The 21,577-nt window shown below is 38.6% G+C and overlaps 1 long non-coding RNA gene across 1 annotated transcript in view; it reads left to right on the top strand.

Annotated features, from left to right (window-relative positions):
* Positions 1-10,527: 10,527 nt before the first annotated feature.
* LOC138924327 (uncharacterized) overlaps positions 10,528-21,577 on the top strand; it is an 87,331-nt gene continuing 76,281 nt past the window's right edge. Inside the window, exon 1 of the long non-coding RNA XR_011439326.1 lies at positions 10,528-10,748. This is a non-coding gene — a long non-coding RNA (uncharacterized lncRNA). The remainder of the gene's footprint in view (positions 10,749-21,577) is intronic.

Raw genomic sequence — 21,577 nt, 5'->3', positions numbered from 1 at the left:
TCATGGATGCTCAAGTCCCTTCTATAAAATGATGTAGTATTTGCATATAACCTATGCACATCCCCTCTTATACTTTAAATCATCTCTAGATTACTTATAATACCTAATACAGTGTAAATGCTATAAAAATAGTTGTTATACTATATTGTTTAGGGAATAATGATGAGAAAAAATTCTATACACGTTCAGTACAGGCGCAAACATTGTAGGCCTTTCAATCCTTGATGGGTTGAATCTGCAGATATGGAACGTGAAAATACGGAGGACCAACTATAGTGTGTTTAATGTTTAATCATATTTAACGCTGAAGCTTTGTAGGATTTTTCTGTGATTTTGGGAGCAAGACAAGGTTGCTCACTATCACTAACTCTATGCAAATTTTTTTCCTGGAGGTTTTATCTGGTTCAATAAGGGAAAAGCAAAAAGAAAACCAACCAAACAAAAATAAACAACCCCCCACACCAAATAACAACAAAACCAAATAAAGCTTATACTCGTTTGAAAGAAAAAACAATATTTGTATTATTCCTGGATAATACAATAATACTGTATGTAGAAAATTTAAGACAGTCTACAAATAAACAATTAGGATTAGTAAGATAATTTAGCAACATAACTCTAGAAAACCAATATGCAAAAGTAATTGTATATACTCGTAATAAGAAAAAAACTGAGGTTTAAATAAGACACTATGGGGCTGGCCCAGTGGCATAGTCGTTAAGTTTGTGCCCTCTGCTTCTGTGGCCCGGGGTATGCAGGTTCTGATCCCAGGCATGGACCTACACACTGCTCATCAAGCCATGCTGTGGTAGCATCCTACACAGAAAATAGAAGAGGATTGGCACAGATGTTAGCTCAGGGCCAATCTTCCTACCCTCCTTCCCCCCAAAAAAGACTTTGTAGGATTAAAATGTCAAGTAGCTAGAAATAAATCTACAGAGAAAATTATAAAACTTTATTAAAATAAACTAAAAAGACTGAAGTAAGCGGAAAGATGGACATTGGTCATGGATTGGAAGATTCAAATTTGCCAAAATGTGACTTTTCCCTAAATTGAACTATCCATTTAATTCAAATCCAATAAAAATTCCAGTAAGTTTTTTTTTTTGTGGAATATGAAATGTTGATTCAAAAATTTATATGAAGCTATAGAGATTAAAGAATAGCCAAATTAATATAATCTCCATTAATTTATACCATGTGGTATTAGCACAAGGATAGACGGGGAATGAGCAGACTACAGTGTCTGGAAACAGAACCAGGCGTATATAGACACTAGATTTATGACAAAGTGACACTGCAGAGCAGTGGGAGAAAGGCTGGTATTTTCAATAAATGGTGCTGGAACAGTAGAACACTTTTATTGCAGAAAATGAAATTGGATCCCCTGCCACATCTAACACAAAAGTCATTTCCAGGTGGATTATAGACTTTCATATAAAAAAACAAAACAATAAGGAGCTGGCCCTACGGTGTTGTGGTTAAGTTTGGAATGCTCTGCTTTGGTGGCCCTGGTTCTTGGGTTCAGATCCTGGGCATGGGCTTACACCACTCATCAGCCACGCTGTGGTGGCAACACACAAGTAAAGTGGAGGACGATTGGCACAGATGTTAGCTCAGGGTTAATCTTCCTCAAGAAAAAAAAGGAGGAAGATTGGCAACAGATGTTAGCTCGGGGCTAATCTTCCTCAGCAAAAACAAAGAAACAAACAATAAAGTTTGTGCTAGATAATTAGGAGAATATCTTCATGACCTCAGGCAGGAAGTGATTTCTTCAACATGACACAAAAGGCATTAGCTAAAAGAGGATTGATAAAGTTGATTTCATGAAAATTAAGAAGTTCTGTTCATTGACATACAAAAGCAACCACAGGGTGGGAGAACCCATTGGCAGCAATTTTAACCAAAATATTTAGAATACGTGGAGAATTGTTACAGATCATTAAAAAAAGAAAAGAAAAAGACTGCCAAACCAATAGAAAAATGAGCAAGAGTCTTCACAGATGAGGAAACCTAATCGACCGGTGTACATTTAAAATGGTGTTCATTCTCATCGGGGATCAGAAAAAGCCTATCAAAATCTCAGTGAGAAACCACTGCATACTCACTAGATTGGAGAAAATGTAAAAGTTGGATAATTCCAAGACAAGAACATGGAGCAATAAAAGCTTTCAAAAACCGGAAGCAGTGAACATTGGTCCAAACACTTTGGAAAATGTTTTGATGGAATCTGGTAATGTGCAGGTGTGCAGAGCCAGAAATTCCTCTCTCAGAGATGTACCTCATTGTTGAAATGTATGCTTATGTGCACTGTGGTGCACTTGACAAGAATGTGCAGCGTTGCTTGTAACAGCCCCAAATGGGATCCTGCCTCGCGTCCGTCGATGGCAAAACGAATACACAAATTGTTTATTCATGTAATGGAATAACATTCAGCAGTGAAAATGGAAAAACTGCAGCTACCTGCAACATATATGAATTCTAAAAACGCAATGTCTATGAAAGAACAAGACATAAATAGACAAAAGTAAACCATATTGGCTAGAGATTCCTGCTTAAGAGGCAAAACTATAGCGCAAAGCAAGGACCAATGATCAGAATAGTCGGGATAGGGGTTACTGCAGGGGAGGGAGGGATTTGAGATCAGGAAGGGACACGCTGGGGGTGTTCTCTGATGCTGATGATGTTCAATATTTTGACCTTGGTGAGTGCTATATGGGGATCCACTGTGATATAATTTGTTAAATTGTGAAGTTTGTTGTAATTTGTGAAACTGTACAGCAATATACATTTTTCTGTGCGTCGTATTTCACGATTAAAAGATGTGTAAGAGTATGCAGGGTATAGAGGGGATATAAGAGCGGGAGAGGTCAGTTCTGTGGGAGGGAGGGAGCAGGAGAGCTTTCTTAGGAGATTGCCCTTGAGCTGAGATTTAGAAGTGGCACAAGGATCAGGAGAGTCACCTCAGTGTTTAATCCCAGTCACAAATGCTTACTTGTTTGTTAGAATGTCTACACTGGGAAGATTGTTTCAACTTGGCTATACCTGGGGGTGGCAGGCAAGATACTGGTGAACACACTGGCCAAAAAAAGTCAACTAATTTAAGGTCCATAGGCAGCATATGGAGTCTAGTTAAGTGTTGTCCTGGGCAGTTGGACTTAGTTGCACAACATCCCTGTTCATTCATTCAATTATTAATCCATTCATTGCCAAATATTTTTTGAGCATCCACTATATGTCATGCATTATTCAAGGTTCTGGGGACACGATGGTGTGCAAGACTAATGTGGTTTCATTGACCGTGATTAGCATGGGATCATTACAGGCGTTTGCAGCGTAGGTTGAGTGATTTGGTTATCTTAGAGTCACCGCAGAGTAAATGTTTGCTTCTTGATATCCTCTAGAACAGTCCAAATCAGGTGTGTTCTTTGATGTAAGGTCTATTAGGTTATATGGGTTTACCTTAGCCTAATACATGCCATCTGGGGCTTTACCTCGCCTCAGATTTGTACCCACAGGGCTCAGCTGATCTTGGCCAATTTTTTAATTTGGGGAAATAAGACAGTATTTACCTATGTAAGTACCTAGGCGTCTCCACCGCTTCAGATTCCTTCAGATTTTAACTTAACCTTCGGCAGAGCTTGTTGGGACCACAGTGGAAGGAAAAAATATGTTTGTAATGCTTTTCTTTATAGGAGACAATTTCAAAAAATAGTGAAAGGTAAAATGAAATAAATCACAAGAATATTTCTGAAATAATTGCTGTTTCAAACTGTAGACACTGGCTTGCCTTTTACTCTAGAAGTTGAAAAGTGTTTGAATTGTTCGTTTCTCAGGAAATTTTACCCCCTCATAGCATAAAATTTGTTGTATGGTGAATTTCACTGGATAGACCTGGGGAAGATCCTAAGATGGAGTTCTTGAGAAGAAATTATTTTTGCACATTTAGTTTACAATATATATGTATTACATGAGTTTCTTTATTCCACATCTCAAGGACGGGTATTAATTCTCTGTTTTTAGTTTGATAACTTTGGCTTTTATCTGATCAAAAGTGGCACGAGGGGCCGGCCTGGTGGCAGCAGTTAAGTTTGCACGTTCCGCTTTGGCAGCCTGGGGTTTGCTGATTCGAATCCCAGGTGCAGACATACACACAGCATATCAGGCCATGCTGTGGCAGGTGTCCTACATATAAAGTAGATGAAGATGGGCACAGATGTTAGCTCAGGGCCAGTCTTCCTCAGCAACAAAAAAGAGGAGGATTGGCAGCAGATATTAGCTCAGGGCTGGTCTTCCTCAAAAAAAAAAAAAAAAAAGTGACATGACCCTTAATTTCTTATCCTGCTGACCTTTCCTGCATTTGATTGGCAAGACAACAACTGATTCATTCAAAGTTTCATGGGATATTTGTTTCCCAAAGTTTACAAATACTCATTTTATAGGACCATATAAATGGCAATTTCTGAATAATTTGTCCTGCTATGGCTTTTTTCTCTTATCATTCTCTTAAAAGAAAGATCTTTTCCCAAAACTACTTCTGAGAGATTATAAACATACTAGAAAATTCAAAAAATGTTTATTGAGTGTCAACTATATTCCAGATACTTTGTTTTGCAGAAAAAAAAAAATAAAAACTAAGATGCAACACCTGTCCTCAGAACTTCACAATTAGTTGAGGATTCAGAGACACAAACTGTCAATGACCAGACAGTGTGATAAGTGTGATGGTAGAGGCTGGAATAGAATGCTAGGTAAGAAAATAGGGTGGATATTTAGCTGATATAGGAAGCAAAAATGAAGGAGTTTCTAGGTGGAAGTTACCAGAGCTGAAATTTGAAGAAGGTGTAGGGCTGGGTCGCTAAGGTAAAGTTGAGAGGATAGACAGTGACCTAGGTGGAAGGAACAAAAGTCCTATGGGACAGAGTGGGAGAGAATGTGGCGAGGTCAGGACTGCAAAGAATTGCATGAGGCTGAAGAACAGGCTGTGAAGGGAGAAGTGGACAGAGTGAGACTAAAGAGGCTGGTAGAATTCAGGTAATCCAGGTAATTAAGGGCCTTATATATCATTCTAAGGCATATTAACCTTATCCTGAAGATAATAGGGAGCATTGAAGAATTCTAAGTATAGAAATAAGAAAATATTTGTATTTTGGACTGATCTCTCTGGTGGTAATTTGGAGAACGGATTGTAGGGTGAAAGCCTGGTGTTTTGGGGATCAGACCATCTGACCAGAGGCAAAGTAGTAGCACTTAACTGAAAAAAATAAATAACTTAGATCTAAGGAGTTAATTTTTTCCCAAATATCAATGTAATTCATATTTTCCTTTGGAAAATTTCCAGATTATTTCCACCTCAATTTGTCAGACTTGTCATAGACCTATATAAGGTAGTAAATAATTTAGTAGAGTTTATGTGAATGAAACATCATTTATTCCTTCTTTGAATAGGGTATGAGATTTCAAGGAAAAAATCTGTCAGATATAACAGCAAAAATACAATGTCAAGAGAGGCCTGACAAATTATTATCAATAAGCAAAGGTGAGGTCTTATGACAGCCTGAACAGTGTTTCAGCAGTCACCAATATCTGGTAGCTAGTGATTTGTTCAATATTTGTCCAAGAGACGGGTTAATGGAAAGTTTGTAGATTACAGCAGGCATCCGCTCAGTCTTCCAGCTGGACAACGTCATCATTTAATAGTGTGACTGGCTCAGTCAGGATTGATAGAGAGAGAGGGAGAAGTTAAGTGAGTCTTCAGAACATTCTATCCATTAAAAAGGAGAACTTGAAAAAAGATCCGAGGGAAAGGGTTCATGCGTCTTTTCTACTTTAGATATATTGGTACATTGAAAGAAGGAAAATAGAAAAGGGAATGAAGAACAGACCTCAAATGGCAAGTTCTGATCTTTTCCCCTCCTTGAGAACCATTAATACAAAACCTCATGATGGCAGCTGAAGTCGAGGGACCTAAAAGCATATATGTTCTAAATGGGTGTCGTAATATGGTATTTCCCATGACAAAACATAGAAATCTAAGCATTATTTGTCAAAGCCTAGAGACCAAGAATCTATGTATAAACTCTGTGGTGTCCAGCTCATCCATTTAAATCTGGAAAGAGCCAAATGTGTGACGTCTTATTTTGAACAAACGCTTGACGTTGCTATCAGATCAAATTACAAGCTGGGACTCTATTCAAAGTCACATTGTAATTAAGCTGTTCTAATTGAATACTCCATCTTTTTTAATAGTTACCCTTGCCTTTGGTTTATTAGTAAACATTATCTAATAAAGTACTCTATTGTATTAGAAATTTTGAGCACAAGGGAAATTGTTTGGGGAAATGAGTAAGCAATGAATAGAATCTGAAATAAAATGTTGCCTCGTAGCAGCCAGGCAATTATGTTCCTTCACAGAATAAGTACTTAGTATCAATTTTGTGCATGGAGAGGGTATCTCTAGTGCTTCAGAGGAGACGGAGAGGCAGTTCTTGGTGATTTCCAGTTCTCATATAAACCATCGCGCTGAACAGTCATGCACTGCCTAATGACGCTTTGGTCAATGACAGACTGCATAAATGACAATGGTCCTTTAAGATTAGTACCTATAGCCTAGGTGTGTAGTAGGCTATTCCATCCAGGTTTGTGTAAATACACTCTATGAAGCTCACACAATGACAAAATCGCCTAAGGACACATTTCTCGGAACATATCCCCTTTGTTAAGCAACGCATGACTCTGGTTAGATGTTTAAAGAATAAAATAATTTTGTTTCCACTACTGGTCATCAGATGATGAATGAATGGGTCCTATGGATCCATTGGATCCTATGATTTCATGACATAAGGAGACTACCATTAGGTCAGTTTTGCCACACTCTCCCTGATTGGCCTTTCTGGAGGGGAGATAGCCCAGTCCTTGATTATAATGATTTGTTCCTTCAGTTTATGTATCTGAAAAAGTTCTTGGCTCCTAAGAGAGCGGTCTGTACTTCCATCCAAGGAGTCAGAGTACTTTCCTCACACAAACAAAATTCAGGATATGTGCTTTGAAAAGTAAGGATGTACCTAATACTAGAAATGGGATTTGAGCTATATATTAGTTACCTACTGCAGTGTAACCAATTACCCTAAAATTGAGTGTCTTACAACAATATACATTTATTATATCACAGTTTCTGTGAGTCAGGAATCTGGGTGTGGCTTAGCTGAATTCCTCTGGCACAGGGTGTCTCACAAGGCTAAAATCAAGATGGTGGCCAGGGTGACCGGTATCTCAAGGCTCAAATAGGGGTGAATCTTCCAGGCTCCCTCAAGTGGTTGTTGATTAGGCTCTGTTCCTAGTGGGCTGTGGGACAGAAGGCCTGAGTTTCTTGCCACATAGAACTCTCCATAGGGCAGCTCACAACATGGCTACTAGCTTTCTTTCTACTAGCTTTCTACTAGTGAGTGAGAAGAGAGTGAAGGAGTGCAGACCAAAATGGAAGGCACAATCTCTCTGTAACCTAATCCTAGAAGTGACATCCCATTATTTTTGCTATGTCCTAGTTGTTAGAAACCATTCTCTAGGTCCAGCCCACGCTCAAGGGGAGGGGCTACACAAGGGCATGAATGTTAAGAGACAGGGATCACTGGGGCCGTTTTAGAGGCTGCCTTCTGGAAACTGGAAAACCTGCAAGTGTGAGCTCTTCTTTAAGCCCCTACTCTTAGTCAAATTCCCGCGACCAAGATTCTAGATACTCTTTCTCTATTGGGATACCTGTCTTGAATCTCCCAATTTCTTCACTTTCAAGGATATTTTGTCTGAAGCTGTTTTTTTAGTATCTGCTTCTAAAAGCCATTAGCAGTGGCCTAAAATTAGACTGGTGGTATGTTCTCAGAGACAGGCATGCTAGCTATAGCCTGTCGTCTCTTTATATAGCAATTTTGAGGATTTAGAAAAACTTTAGAGCCACCTTAGAATATTTTTTACACATTCATTATCAATTTTAAATGTAGGGGGTGTGAAATGTGCTTAAGACTCCAGGCCAGAGAATTTGGAAGATTTGACCTCTGGCTTTGTTTGACTTCTAGGCAAAACTCTTTGTCCTTCAGCCACACATAATCATTATACTTGAAACCTGCTTTATGGGAGGATGGCACATGAAGAGGAAAAATGTCTTGAATTTGCTATCACCCAGGCTGTTAGATCTTTTGATAACTACCAGGCTTCAGTAACTTCTGAACATACCCCTCATTAGGTTTGGGTAATTAATTGCTGAGTTCTGCTGCTTTCTTTTGAGAAAGGGATGGTACATAAAATACATTTTGTAAATAATAATATATTTACTGCATCTGCTTTGAGAATAAATGTTCAATTTCAGGACTGCAATTTAGCAATGTGTTTTAAATTTGTCTATTCCGTTATGAATAAAGCTAGGTCAACAGTTTAATTAGCTGAGCATTTATCAGGCATCAAGTGTTGCCAAGTGTGATGCCAGGGCCCGGGAGGATGAGGATGAGTTACCAACATTCCTGCCCTTGTAGAGTGCTCAGTCTTTTGGGAAGAACAGTCAGGTAAACCAATAATAACAACATAGCGTGATAAAATGGAGCTACGTATGGAGTGCAAAGAGGGCACCGAACAGGGCGTGGCTGATTCTGCCTGGGGCTTTGTGTTCTATCGCTCCCCTTAGAATATAAATCTCAGAAGTATGATGAGTTCGGGAGGAGGGGCAAGGATGCTTGTGGGCTGTGCAATGTTTTTTTCAGCTGTCCTACCCCCAGAGGGGAAGCAGAATTATGTCTTCACTGAAAATTCAAGTTTTTAAATAATGACTAAAGTATTCTCTCTAGAAGGTGGAAAGTAGTTTAATTTTATGATGATAATTCTGTCTTGGAAAGCAACTTCTAAATGGCAAACGCCAAATTGACTTTCCTAATAAACTATTAGCCAGGAAGTCCTTTCGCCAGGAGATGCTTTATTTAGTTTCCTGAAGGTGGTCCTAAAAGACAGTAGAGGGTATGTGTTAAGAATACTTCGTGCTTCGCAGCATGTACAGTGATGTTTCTCACAATTTAATATATTTATTTATGCCTACAAGGCTGTATTGACTTACGTGAAAAATACCAGCTATACCAAGTAGCACAAACTGGCTTGCTTAAAACAAGGTGTCAGCAGAGGCATGCTTCCTGAGAAGGTTCTAGGGTAGAATCCTTCCTTGCCTCCTCCAGCTTCTGGTGGCCCCAGGTGTTTGTTGGTCTAGCAGCATCCATCACTCTGCTCTCTGCCTCCATCCTTTTGTGGCCTCCTCCCCTGTGTCTCTCTGTATTCTCTCTTCTCATTATAAACACGCCAGTCATTGGATATAGGGCCCACTCTAAATCAAGAATGATTTTGTCTCGAGGTCATTAACTAATTTTACATCTGCAAAGACCCTACTTCAAAACAAGGTCAGATTCTAGGTTCTGGATGGACATGAATTTGGGGGAATGCTATTCAACTCGCTACAGCTAGATTTCCAGAAGCAGCAAAAGGTGTGTTTGTAGCTCAAGGGTAAAAGCTTTATCCTTCTTCACATTTAATAAAATGGATCTCTTAATATTATTTTATGTCTGGTGGTAGAAAGAAAAAGAAGTGGGGAAGGGTAGCCATTCAGGGCAGTTAGGTAAAATCCGATAGAGGCAAGGAGCTTTACCATGTGGAAGACTATGAAATGCTGAGGACCAAGATGCAAAGCAGGAAGTGCTGGGACAGCCTAACTGACCCAAAGTTGTCCATTCAAGAATGTTGGCAGATACTTAGAATGGAAGTCAGCAACTTTATTCAAAACAGGGATGGGAGAGAAAGGAACACTGAAAAGTTCTAAACCATTGACACTCTTAAGTATTGACTTGGCAGTTTGAAAGTCCATCTAATTTTTCCTAAGATATAAGTCTGATATGCCATCATTTCATTAAATACCTATATTTAGTTAAATCAAATCAAATCAATACTTATTTATTGAAAAACTGCTTACAAGGGAAGATGCTATATTGTACATAAAGAAACACAAAACTCAGTCTTTTTAAGAAGCTTAGTTGTGGAGATGATCTGAATACATATGAAGAAAGAACTCAGAGCACAGCAGTAAACAACTGTGTTAAGGCCTTATAGCAATTCAGAGGAGTGAAGCCTATGTAGGTAGATTGAGTAGAAAGCAGTTTAATGCAGGGACTTAGAGGCCCACACAAATGTTGGAAGGGCTAGGGAGTGCTGGCTTTCCGGAGACCTGAAACTGCAGGAGTCACAGGGGAGCTACCACTGAAGAGCTCAGCTGTCTGAGACATTGGAGTGGCTGATTCTCAGGAGGATCATTTTATTCTTGGGGAGTCCTCAGTCTGCTGGGCGAAATAATCAGGTAAACTAAACACCATAGTACAATGTGGTACGTGATGTGATAGTTATATGCAGAGTGCAAAAGCGGCACAGAGAAGGGAGTGCCTCTGACCATACACCACATTTGCCACGTGAGTGTACCCACTCATCTACCCGCAGATGCCGCAGGGGAATACCAGCATGTTCACCTGCCTTCCGGTTCTGTTCCTTATTGGTAGAATCCAACGAGCTCTGCTAAAAAAAGCCTGGAAGTGCAGTTTCCAGGATTTCATCCCCTTCTGTACAGGAGAGGGCTTAGAAAGGGAGTGAAGTTTCTGAGAATCTACAGACACATCTGCTACCGTGGCCAAGAAAAGCAACGTGGAAGAGGGATATAATGTGGGCCTTGGAGAAAGGTAAGTTTTGGATAAAAAGGAAGGATGAAGTCATGTTCTCAAGGTGGAACCAGGGCTTAGGGTATCCTAAGATATGTTCAGGGCACAATGATTATAGCAAATTGAATGGAGAGATGTGGGAAGTCAGCGAATGATAGTTCTAAAGGTAGGTTGGGTCAGATTCTGAAAAGTTCAATGCTGAGTTGAAGGGACTGGAATTGATTTTAGGTTAGTGGATCACAACTTGTGGGCCTGAGACCTTTGGGGACCCTGGAGTTATTATTGTAAGGGGATCTCTGAGCCATATGCATACCAAGCATAGCCCGGGCACTGAATAGATTCGTCTCTCACATGTATGTGAGCTACTGTTTATACTTGTCTGTAGGTGATCTGACTTAGAAAAATACAAATTATATGTCTAAATATATATTTAGACATATAAATATACAAGTTACATGTCTAAATTTATTATAGCATTTTATCATCTATTTTTTTCAATTAAAATGTTCTGATAGTAAAACTAGTGTCATGTGGTGATCTGTACAAAATTGTTGATATTACAAAGAGGTTTTCATACCTAAGAACTTTAGGATCACTACTCTAGGCCATATGAGTCCATTGAAGGCTTTTGAGAAGCATAAAGACAAAGTGGATTGATGGTTTAGGGAAATCAATCTGAGAGTGCTCTATAGATTTAGAAGTGGAGACCAAAGGCAGCTAAACCGATAAGAAAGCTCTTGTGGAAACTAAGTTAGAGAAAACCAGTGAGCTGAGAACAAGCAATTTCTAAAGCATGATGTGATGTGTGACAGTGGGTACAAATAAAGAATGGTGCACCAGCTATGAATGTATTACCTCTCAACTCAAACCCACACTTGAATGCCTGCTCTATGATAGGGAAGCTGGGCTCCGTTGCCTGGCTGAAAGTTGTTATGGTTTGTCAGTGAAGGGTGCTGTAGGGTCACTGGAGGAAGGACTTTCTTTTACTGGCCCAAGTGTGCGCCTCTCTGGACTCCTGTAGCACACATGGCTTCTCCAAGGTCTGGCTTTTGTCACATTTGCAACTTCTTCTCTAGCACCTGGTTCCTGTAGCATAAATGCAGCTTCTCCTGGCACCCCTTCAGGTGGCTTTACAGCAAAGCCACCAGTGAAGGACACCTTGTGGGTGGCTTCCCCCATCACCCCAAAGGGCAAATTTCCAGGAAGTTCTGCTGGCACAGCAGCTTAGCAACTGCTCTGCCATCCAATGAGCCATAACTGCACCCTCTCCAGTGAGGTCTGCATCAGCCCTGGTCGGGGAGAGTGTTCCATGGAGCTCTGGCTCAGCCCTAAGGGTACGGCTGCTCCTTTATCTGCTCTTTCTATACTCCTTAGTGTTTTCCTTGTTTCTTACTAGCCAATTCCCTGTTGAATTTAATAAACCTTTATATTAAACATTTGTCATTCAAATTCCTATATAATTCCTGTCTGTTGATCAGACCCTGACTGATATAAATGGTATCCGATTTTGTTGGTCTTCCATACTTAAGCAACATCTTCCACATCTCTCTGTATCTGAAGATATAAAAGGCTATGTATTGTAGTCCAATAAGGTCACGTATTATCCATATTTTTCTTGCTGCTGGAGAACTGTGAAAGCAACATCATATAGGCTTTTTGAAGGCTGCATATATGAGTTTTTTGAAGACATTCTTTGTAAGTCGAAATTAATGTATTAATATTGTTTTTCATATCTTTTCTCTGGTTGATAGAAATTTTATTTATTAATTCTTCTAGTCATTCATTCATGTCTTTTCTCTTATAAAGTGACTTTTTTATGATATTGGTGAAATCCATCTGGGATTACAACACTGGATTTCATCATTAAAACATACATTTGCACTCTCCTACTTTAGGAATTTTAGCAGCAAAGTATCAGATACTGTATTTCCATATTTTTGGTGACATTTATCTAGACCTTAAGGTTTGGAAGGTCAAGAGACTTTTGAGTTTAACTCATTTTGTTCACAAACTTATGCTTAAATACATACTTTTGCTTGAAAAATTATTGCTTAGCTGAGGTTTGGATAGATTGACAAACACTACATACGGGCATGTATAAGAAATATTCGTAAGTTAAAGTGTATGTGTGGGGAGGAGTGGGGGGAGGCCAGCAGAAGAAAATGTGTTTCCTTTTCTTGTTACTTTAATGACTAAAAATAGCCCACATGACAAATTAGAGAATTTAGCAAGATTAAACTTTTATTAAGAAATAAAATGATATCAATGTTCTTATGAGAGTGAAGTCACTTATATATTATCAAATTTATAGTCAACTAATGTTGATTCTTTTTCAAGACATCTTCCTATACCAAGCGTGAAGAAATTGAAAAGTGTATTTCTCCCCTTGCCTTTTGAAAGGCTGTATACCAAGTTCAGAACTCTACAAAATCTAAGGAATGCTTAAGTGGGTTTTCCAAGGTTGACAACGCAGAATTCAAGGACCGTTAGCCTTGCTTTGTTAGATGTTACCGAGAATGTTAGTGATGTTACCCAGCATGTTTGCTAGATGGCGCTAGAATTCACAACTCTTATCGAGACTCCTCTCCACACATCTCATTTGTCTAAACATATTTGGAGAGCAGTCCCTTATTTTTAAAGTCATTATTGTTGGATTTCAAAACTTACTACCTTAAAATTTTTATTTATTAAGAATCTACAGAGTATTACTTTGTTTGACATCATTTTTGATGTCCTCTTCTTCTAGCCCATTACATGAAAAGATCTGACAATACAATATAAAAACATTTTCTCTGAATATTCGTTTAGAGAGTAGAAGACTAAACATGTCCAGAGGAGCTTTTCCAGAAAAAAGTTTTTAGTGAAAATTGAGCTTTCCGTATGTGTATATACTTGAGAATTGAGTGAGGGAATTGAATAGTTACATGCTTACTTTCATCTTAAAAAACATCTTTGCTGCAATTATTTCAATGTTTTAGTTGAAGGGCATCTGTATATGTATATAAACATAGTCTTGTATACTTGTATACGCATATACAAGACTTGCATAGACTTGTATATGCTTACAAACATAGTCTTTATTGACTACAAGAGGGATTTGATATGAAGAAAAAAAATTACCTGTAACACACAGTTTTTATTTAACAGTCATAAATAAGAAAATGTTACATTTTTGAAGAGGTAATATCTTACATTTATTTTCTTCATTTGTTTCAGCTAAAAATTATATTACAGGGGCCAGCCCCATGGCCCAGTGGTTAAGCTTGCTCGCTCTGCTTCAGTGGCCTGGGGTTTCACGAGTTCGGATCCTGGGTGCAGACCTAGCACCACTCATCAAGCCATGCTGAGGCGGCGTCCCACATAGCAGAACTAGAAGGACCTACAGCTAGAATATACAACTGTGTACTGGGGGGCTTTGGAGAAGGAAAAAAAAAAAGGAAATGGCAACAGATGTTAGCTCAGGGCCAATCTTTAAAAATTACAAAAGATGCATATATATATATATATATATATATATATATATATATATATGATATATAGGTGTATATACGAAAAAAGTCTCCTGACCATATCTTCTGCTTTCCCTCACCTAGTCTGACTTTGTAGAGGTGACTGCTGTTAACGGTTTGATGTCTATTTTTCAATAAATTTTCCTAAACATAAAACATAAACTATGTTTTCATATTTGTACATTTTCTCTCTATATCTTTATATGTTGTTGTCTGATCTGTTTATAATACAATTGTACCCCTTGTATACCCAGCTGTCCCCTGATCTAATTAAATGAACAAAAAAACTGTCTAGAGTCCAAGAAAATATTTAAAAGTACTGTGAATCCTACTCCAGTCTTGCACAAAAATATCCAAGGGGGAAACCTTCCCAATGTGTCACAAAATTTCTTTCAAAAATGTCTTTCCCCTAGTCCTTATTGTCCATGTTAGTCACACCCATGGCCATGCTTTAAAGACTTTCTCGTTTCACACTCCAGGCTTCTCTAAATTCTCCATCCAATTCAGTCCAGACCAACCATTTTGTCTTGTCTTTTCTCCTCTCTCTGCAATAGCTCTTTTTTATGTGAATCGGTTTAGCTTCTTCCAAGTTCCTTCAATACCTAGATTCTGCAAAACAAAGTAGAGTCTTGAAGCCAACTGAGCAAATAAGTCAGTCAGCTTCATCTCTCTTCTTTGTGATGGAGATAGAGAGGGGAGAAGATGGTAAACATTACACAATCTTTTCTTTTTATCCCTCTCAAAACACACACACACACAAACACACTCTCACATATCCAGATTCTCTTTCTCTTTTGTAGTTATATAAATGGAAAATAACACTATATATTTTACGGTATCTTGCTTTTTCTGCTGAACAATTTATGACGGACTTTTTTATAACAGTATACGTATATCTACTTCTTAAAAAAATCATGCACTTCATGGTATTCCATGCATTGATGAGCATGGGTGTACTTTATGTAACTGTTTCCCTACTGATATTTGGGTTATTTCTAGTTTTATGGTAATATTCTAAGAATACTCTGGTAGATACATTTGTGTATTTCTGAAGACAACTAGGATTGAAATAACTGGTGTGTAAATTTAAAATTTTAATTGAAAACACCATATCGCTTTCCTAAAAGGTCCTACTGATTTATGCTTCCATCAATAATGCATAAGCATGCCCATTTTCCTATTATCTGGCAAATACTGCTTAGTATCAATCTTTAACATTTTTCTAACATGAATATTAAAATTATTTTATTAAGTATTCTCAAAATTTTTAAATCAAATAAATGAATGTATATCATTTATAAAGTAAAACAGAGCCATAAATGCTATATCTAAAACACCAGCATTTTTTCCAACACTCTTATTTTTGAAACTCCTGTTAGTCAAATGTTGAATGCCCTGGGTTGATTCTCGTTTAAGGTGGATTTTGCTATGATAAATTTCCACTGTGAAGTCTCATTGCTGAACCAAATAACTGCTTGTTTCATTATCATGATCAAAGTGAGTTAGGTGGCACTGGATCTGCTCCACCTGGATCAGATGGACGCTCCACCATTTGCTGCAGAACTAGTCATCTTGACAGGCCAGAGAGTGGAGAATTTCTCCCTCCTCAGCCTGGAGGTAACACATGTTACTTCTGTTCGTATTTCATTGGCTGTTGCTAGTCACATAACCTTGCCTAGTCCCTAGAGTGCTGGGAAATGTAGTAGAATATTTGATGAGTATAAGTATCTCTACCACAAACCTATGGGGATCTCATCTTTTCTTGCCAATTTTTCACCTCTGATATTTTGTTTTGTTTCTTATAACTATAATTTAACCTTTAAGTCTTAAAAGTTAATTCTTTTAAATTTTGCTGTCACATTTTTAATCTCTAAAGTTCTTTCCTTTCATGGTCTTTTTTTTAAAATGTACTTTTTCCTCTGGTTTCATGAACTCAGTATATGTTCTTATTTCTCAGAAGATAATTTTAGTTTTAACTTGTTTTCTTTTTGCCACCTACCAATGCACTGTCATTGTCTCTTCAAATTCCCTTTTTCTGTTTGTTTTTGTGGGCCTTTGTCTTTCCTACTGGAGACTCCTGAAGGGTCTGGTGATCCTTGACTTCCTTTTTATATTTAAGACACTTAAAAGATGATTGGAATCTCTTTGTGCCGCTGCGTGGGACGGTGGGGGAAAGGCTTGTTGAGCGATGTGAAGAATAGTCAGATGCGGGATGTGTGTGGGAAGTCCTGAATATTAAATATTCATATTTGCATATCTCTTCCCTTGGGCTGCTCCGTTCCTCCAGAAGAGACTCCTCCAACCTCTGAATATTTGGGGTGAATAAGCCTTGCTGCCAGTGTTCTGGGAGTCAATTGAGGAAAGGAGTATGCAAACTCACCATCTTGTACATACAGTTTCACTTGGCCAGCCTGTTTCCAGTCTGGTGTTGTGGCAGAATGGCTAACTTGCCACCAACATTTACACTTCTGCATCCATTGTGTATGGAGTTACTATTGGAAGCAGCTTCCCAGTGAGAGCCTATATTTCCCAGGCCCTGTTATATCCAGGTGTATCTAGGTGCCTAGTCCATATGTCTTTGCACAGGAGGTGCTTCATACTCTTTCTTCTTTCATCTGGTTGTGATGGAGATAAATCTCACTTAAACCTTTAAATTTACATTTTGAAGATGGTATATTTTCAGTTTGGATGCCTAGATGACTCTGTAGAAGATGTATTTATTAGCTTCCTATTGCTGCTGTAACAAATTACCAGAAACTTAGTGGCTTAATATTACATATTTATCTTTTGTTTTTTGGTGAGGAACGTTAGCCTTGAGCTAACATCTGTGCCAAACTTCCTATATTTTGTCTGTAGGTCACCACCACAGCACAGCTTGACTGGTGGTGTAGGTCTGTGCCCAGGATCCAAACCTGGGAACGTAGGCTGCCAAAGCGGAGCGCGTGGGACTTAACCACTACCACACGTGGCAAGCCCCCAGATTTATTGTCTTATAGTTCTGGGGATCAGAAGTCTACAATGGGCCAGCTGGACTGTATTCCTTTTGGAAGCTCTAGGGGAAAATTTGTTTCCTTGCTTTTTCCAACTTTCAGAAGCAACTTGAATTCTTTGCTCATAGCTTCTTGCTCACATCATTCTGACCTCTGCTTCTGTTGTCACCTTCTCTCTCTCTGACGCCTCTGTCTCCCTCTTATAAAGACCTTGTGATTACATCGAGCCCCCCAGATATCCAGGATAATCTCTCCATTTCAAGGTCCTTAATTTCATCTGCAAAGTCTCTTTTGCCATGTAAAGTAACATATACATAGGTTTTGGGGATTAGGATGTAGAAATGTTTGGGAGGCTGTTATTCTGTTTACCAAAGAGCAAGACTGCCCTCTCCACCTGTTTATGTGCTTACTGCTGTTCTATAAGCAAAAAAGTCCCAAACATCTATCATATAAATGCAATGAAATTTGAGTGTTTATTTGCTATAACTTTTAGCATTACATTAACTAATACAAAATTAAAGTGGAGTTACAAAAAATACTTAAAACGGTGACGTTGAGTTGGGGATTATATAGTGAGTGGTGAGGAAATATATATGAGAGCCTGTAAAAATGGGCATAAGATTTTGTAAGACTCTTGTTTGTGGTAATACGGAAGGCAACAGGCCAAGTTCCTACTGAGTTTGTAAGTCTCGTGAAAATGGCTGGGAAGAGCAAGCATATTAGTGTGCATTGATTGTTTATTGATGCACTTAGCAAGGCATTTAAAAGGAAGAAATGAGAATTAAGGTGATTAGAGAAAGTTCAGAAATTTGTGGAGTTACAGAATTGGAAGAGCCAACTCCTAGACACCAAACTTGAGGAAATAAAGACTACAGATGGCTTTGAATGGCAAAAACCATTTAAGAGTTCCCAGTTAAACAAATGACTCAACCCTGTGGCAAATATCACATTAAAGACATTACCTTCTCTCTCAAGCTCTTGTTTCAGATGGCCTCAAGGTTCCATTAAGTTGGTAGAGAAAGAGAAATTAAGTTGGAGAGAAGTAACAAATTATAGGAGGCTTGTCTTTGTGACTTTGGGGGTGCTTACGGGCACTAGGAATTGATTGGAAGCAAATAGATCAGAAGCCTACTAAGACTAAGACTTTTGGAGACTTGTGTTACCTAAGAAATTAGGAACTTGGCCTGCAAAAAGCACGTGATGATAAAATAACCATTGAATCTCCAAAATTTTAGCCCAGATTGATGCCCAAAGAGTGTATAATCTCTAGAGCATTTGTATTCATTTTCCTTTGCATGTCACTCATCTTCTTTGTTATCAGCTCCAGTTAGTTTCCTGGGTAGTAGGATTCAACCCACTAAGCAACTTTTTCTATGGCAAAAAACACAACAGGCCAGACATCCAGAAATCTGAAACTCTATATCCCATTATACTTAAAAGGTGAGTTTCCCCCCCACAAAGAAATTACACTTGGGGACCTTTTTTAGGAGCTAGACCTTGCTACAGAATTTTCATAGAATTAGAGCTTGCAAAAGAGCTAGAGAACAGGTGGCATATGTCCAGAGGCTGTTTCCCTTTTTCAGATCTTTTAAGAAAGCTGTGCCACTTAGGACAACCCTAACGTTTTTTGGCTTGAGATCTACCTGATGACCTCTGTACGACAAAGTTCATCACCTGGCACAAAAGCATTCTTGATGAGTGATACTAAAATATTTCCATGCTATGTGACAACCTCATAGGATATTGTGGCCAAAAATACATCAGTGGTTGGTTCCTAATGACTGGGATTGGTCTAGTGTCAAAAAAGACTATAACCTGTAAAGTTTTTAGAGCTCTCTTATCTTGCTATTCTGATGACTGCCTTCAGAATAGTCCCTGATGATTATACATGGTCCATTTTGATCCATCAATTTCTCTTCTCAGAAAAAAAAATTCTTATATATATAACTAAACTCAAGAATTAAGAAAACTGGGTCTCAATTTGCATTTAAACTGTTAATCACTGAAAGAGAATTTGAACAGTTTTCTTCTGCCACCAAGCTTTTTCAATTTATACTTTACAAGAGCCCCCAAAACGTAGATACTCCTACACGCAATGTTCAAAGTATAGCTGGAGAACTAGATAATGTCACTAAGGCTGTGGAACTTGCTAGAGAGGTTCCTGAAATTAGACGGGTGGTGGTACAAAATGTTTGGGATACTGACATCTAGAGGTAGAATTCATGCTGTCATATAAGAATGTTGTACTTACATCCCTAAATACCTCTTTTATATTAATCAAAATATCCAGGAAACAAAGGAACGATGAAAGTAGGTGATTTTGCACGCTCTTTGGTTTGGGAATGGGGTCTTTCCTCTTGGTTTAATTTAGGCAGTCTGGGATCCTGTGTTATGAGTGGACTACAAATTCTGATTACTATTCTTCAATTAGTATTTGTATTTTTCAGGGCTCAAATGTGAGGTTTTCAGAAACCCGAATGCTGTGGAGGAGTCATTTCCCATCAAATGATCCAATTAATGAATTTTCCACCCAAAGAATAAGAAAATCTAGCCCTTATTAGTATTGTAATGACTACCATCATAAGCTTGTGTAGACACAACCAAAACACATAATCCAGCAGTGCAGAACTGGATTAATCATGTGCCCAGTTGATAATTATCTACTTTTCATCTCAGGAGGAAGAATGACCTTAAGGGGGACTATATTAGTTCTCTCTTACAGAGTAACAAAATTATAACAAACTTAGAGGCTTCAAACAACACACATTTATTATCTCACAGTTTCTGTGGGTAAGGAATCTAGGAATGGCTTAGCTAGGTCTTCTGCTTGAGAGTCTCACAACATTATAATCAAAGTTTTGGCTGAGGCTACAGTCTCATCTGAGGTTTGACTGTGGAAGAATTTGCTTCTAAACACATGTGATTGTGGGCAGCTTTTAGTTCCTTGTGGGTAGTTGGACTGAGGACCTCAGTTTCTTGCTGCCTGTCAGCTGGAGGCCACTGTCAGGTCCTTGACAAGTAGGCCTTCTCAACATGGCTGCCTGTTTCCTTAAAGCCAGTAAGAAATAAAATCTAGCAAGACAGATGTTATAATGTCATGCAACATAATCACCTATGTCCCAGCACCTTTGCAGTATTCAATTTGTTAAGAGAAAGTCTTGGGCCACACCCACACTCAGTGGGAGGAGATCATACAGGGCATGAATACTAGGACGCAGGGACCATGCGGGTCACCTTATAAAACTCAAGGGGCTGAGAATTGAAACCAACTAATAATTTCCTGTCCTTGTGTTAACTTACATTATGACTGAGAATACTTCCTGCCCATATGTTAAACCATAATAAGACTGAGAATATTCTTCTCTTCCTATCTTAGATAAAGTTAAGAACAAGCAAAAGTAATTTAACTACTTGCTTCAGGAAATACTTGCTCTTGGAAGTTAAGACTCTGAGCCCACTGTACCTTATCAAGACTAGCAGATTGCTTTTCATGACTTTTTGTTGACTTTTTTCATGACTTTTTGTTAAGACCCTCACCTCTTTCTGCTCATGTGTCTGAAACTATTACATCATCAACTCTCTCTACTACCAAATGTTCCTCACCTTACAAGAATTGCCTTAAAATCACCCAGTTCAGGCTGTAGAACCCTATAAATATCCTCTTGTGATTTCCCTCCTATGATACATTTGTAAGATTCTATCAGGGCATGGTCTGCCTTACTGCAGAAAGCCTAATAAAGTTAGCTTTGTTTGTTCTGGTGGTCTTCTCGAGGAATTAATAATCAACATTACAACTTTATATATTTTTTGGTATCAGTTATGGAATATATCCCTTCTGTGTTGATACAGAGGCTAATATCAAACCCATTTTGCTTAGTCACACTTTGGTCAAAGATAAGGCCTTCTCTTCGTGTTATCTTTGGCCCATAAGTTTACCAAGTTTCCTGTCTTCTATTTTGGAGGAAAGTTTATGAATATTCTGGGTGTGGCATTGTCCTCATTGGAAAGGATTTGCGGCAGTGTCCCATACTGATTGTCTGATGGAAGAAAGGTCTTCTACAGGTGACTGAGGTCCTTTGTGGGGGGCAACCAGGAAAGTTGACTCAGCTTCTACGCAGCCTCCATTGCTGAGGGTGAGAGAAGTTTCCCCTTGGGCCCTTGATCTCTCATTTTCCTTTTCTTAGAGTAACTGGTCTTCTTTCTCTTCTGTGGCCTATGACTTTTTATCTAGTGCCTCAGAGAGAGAAAGACTTAATTTGAAAGGACACGTCTGAATCTTTTTATCTCATAGTAGCATTTAATAGTCAGGGATTTACAGCAAATGTTTCTAATTATGTAGTGAGTGGCTCAA

Source organism: Equus caballus, chromosome 5 (genome assembly GCF_041296265.1).
Source record: "Equus caballus isolate H_3958 breed thoroughbred chromosome 5, TB-T2T, whole genome shotgun sequence".
Classification (NCBI taxonomy): Eukaryota; Metazoa; Chordata; class Mammalia; order Perissodactyla; family Equidae; genus Equus; species Equus caballus.
This window is presented reverse-complemented; position numbering and strand designations above follow the sequence as displayed.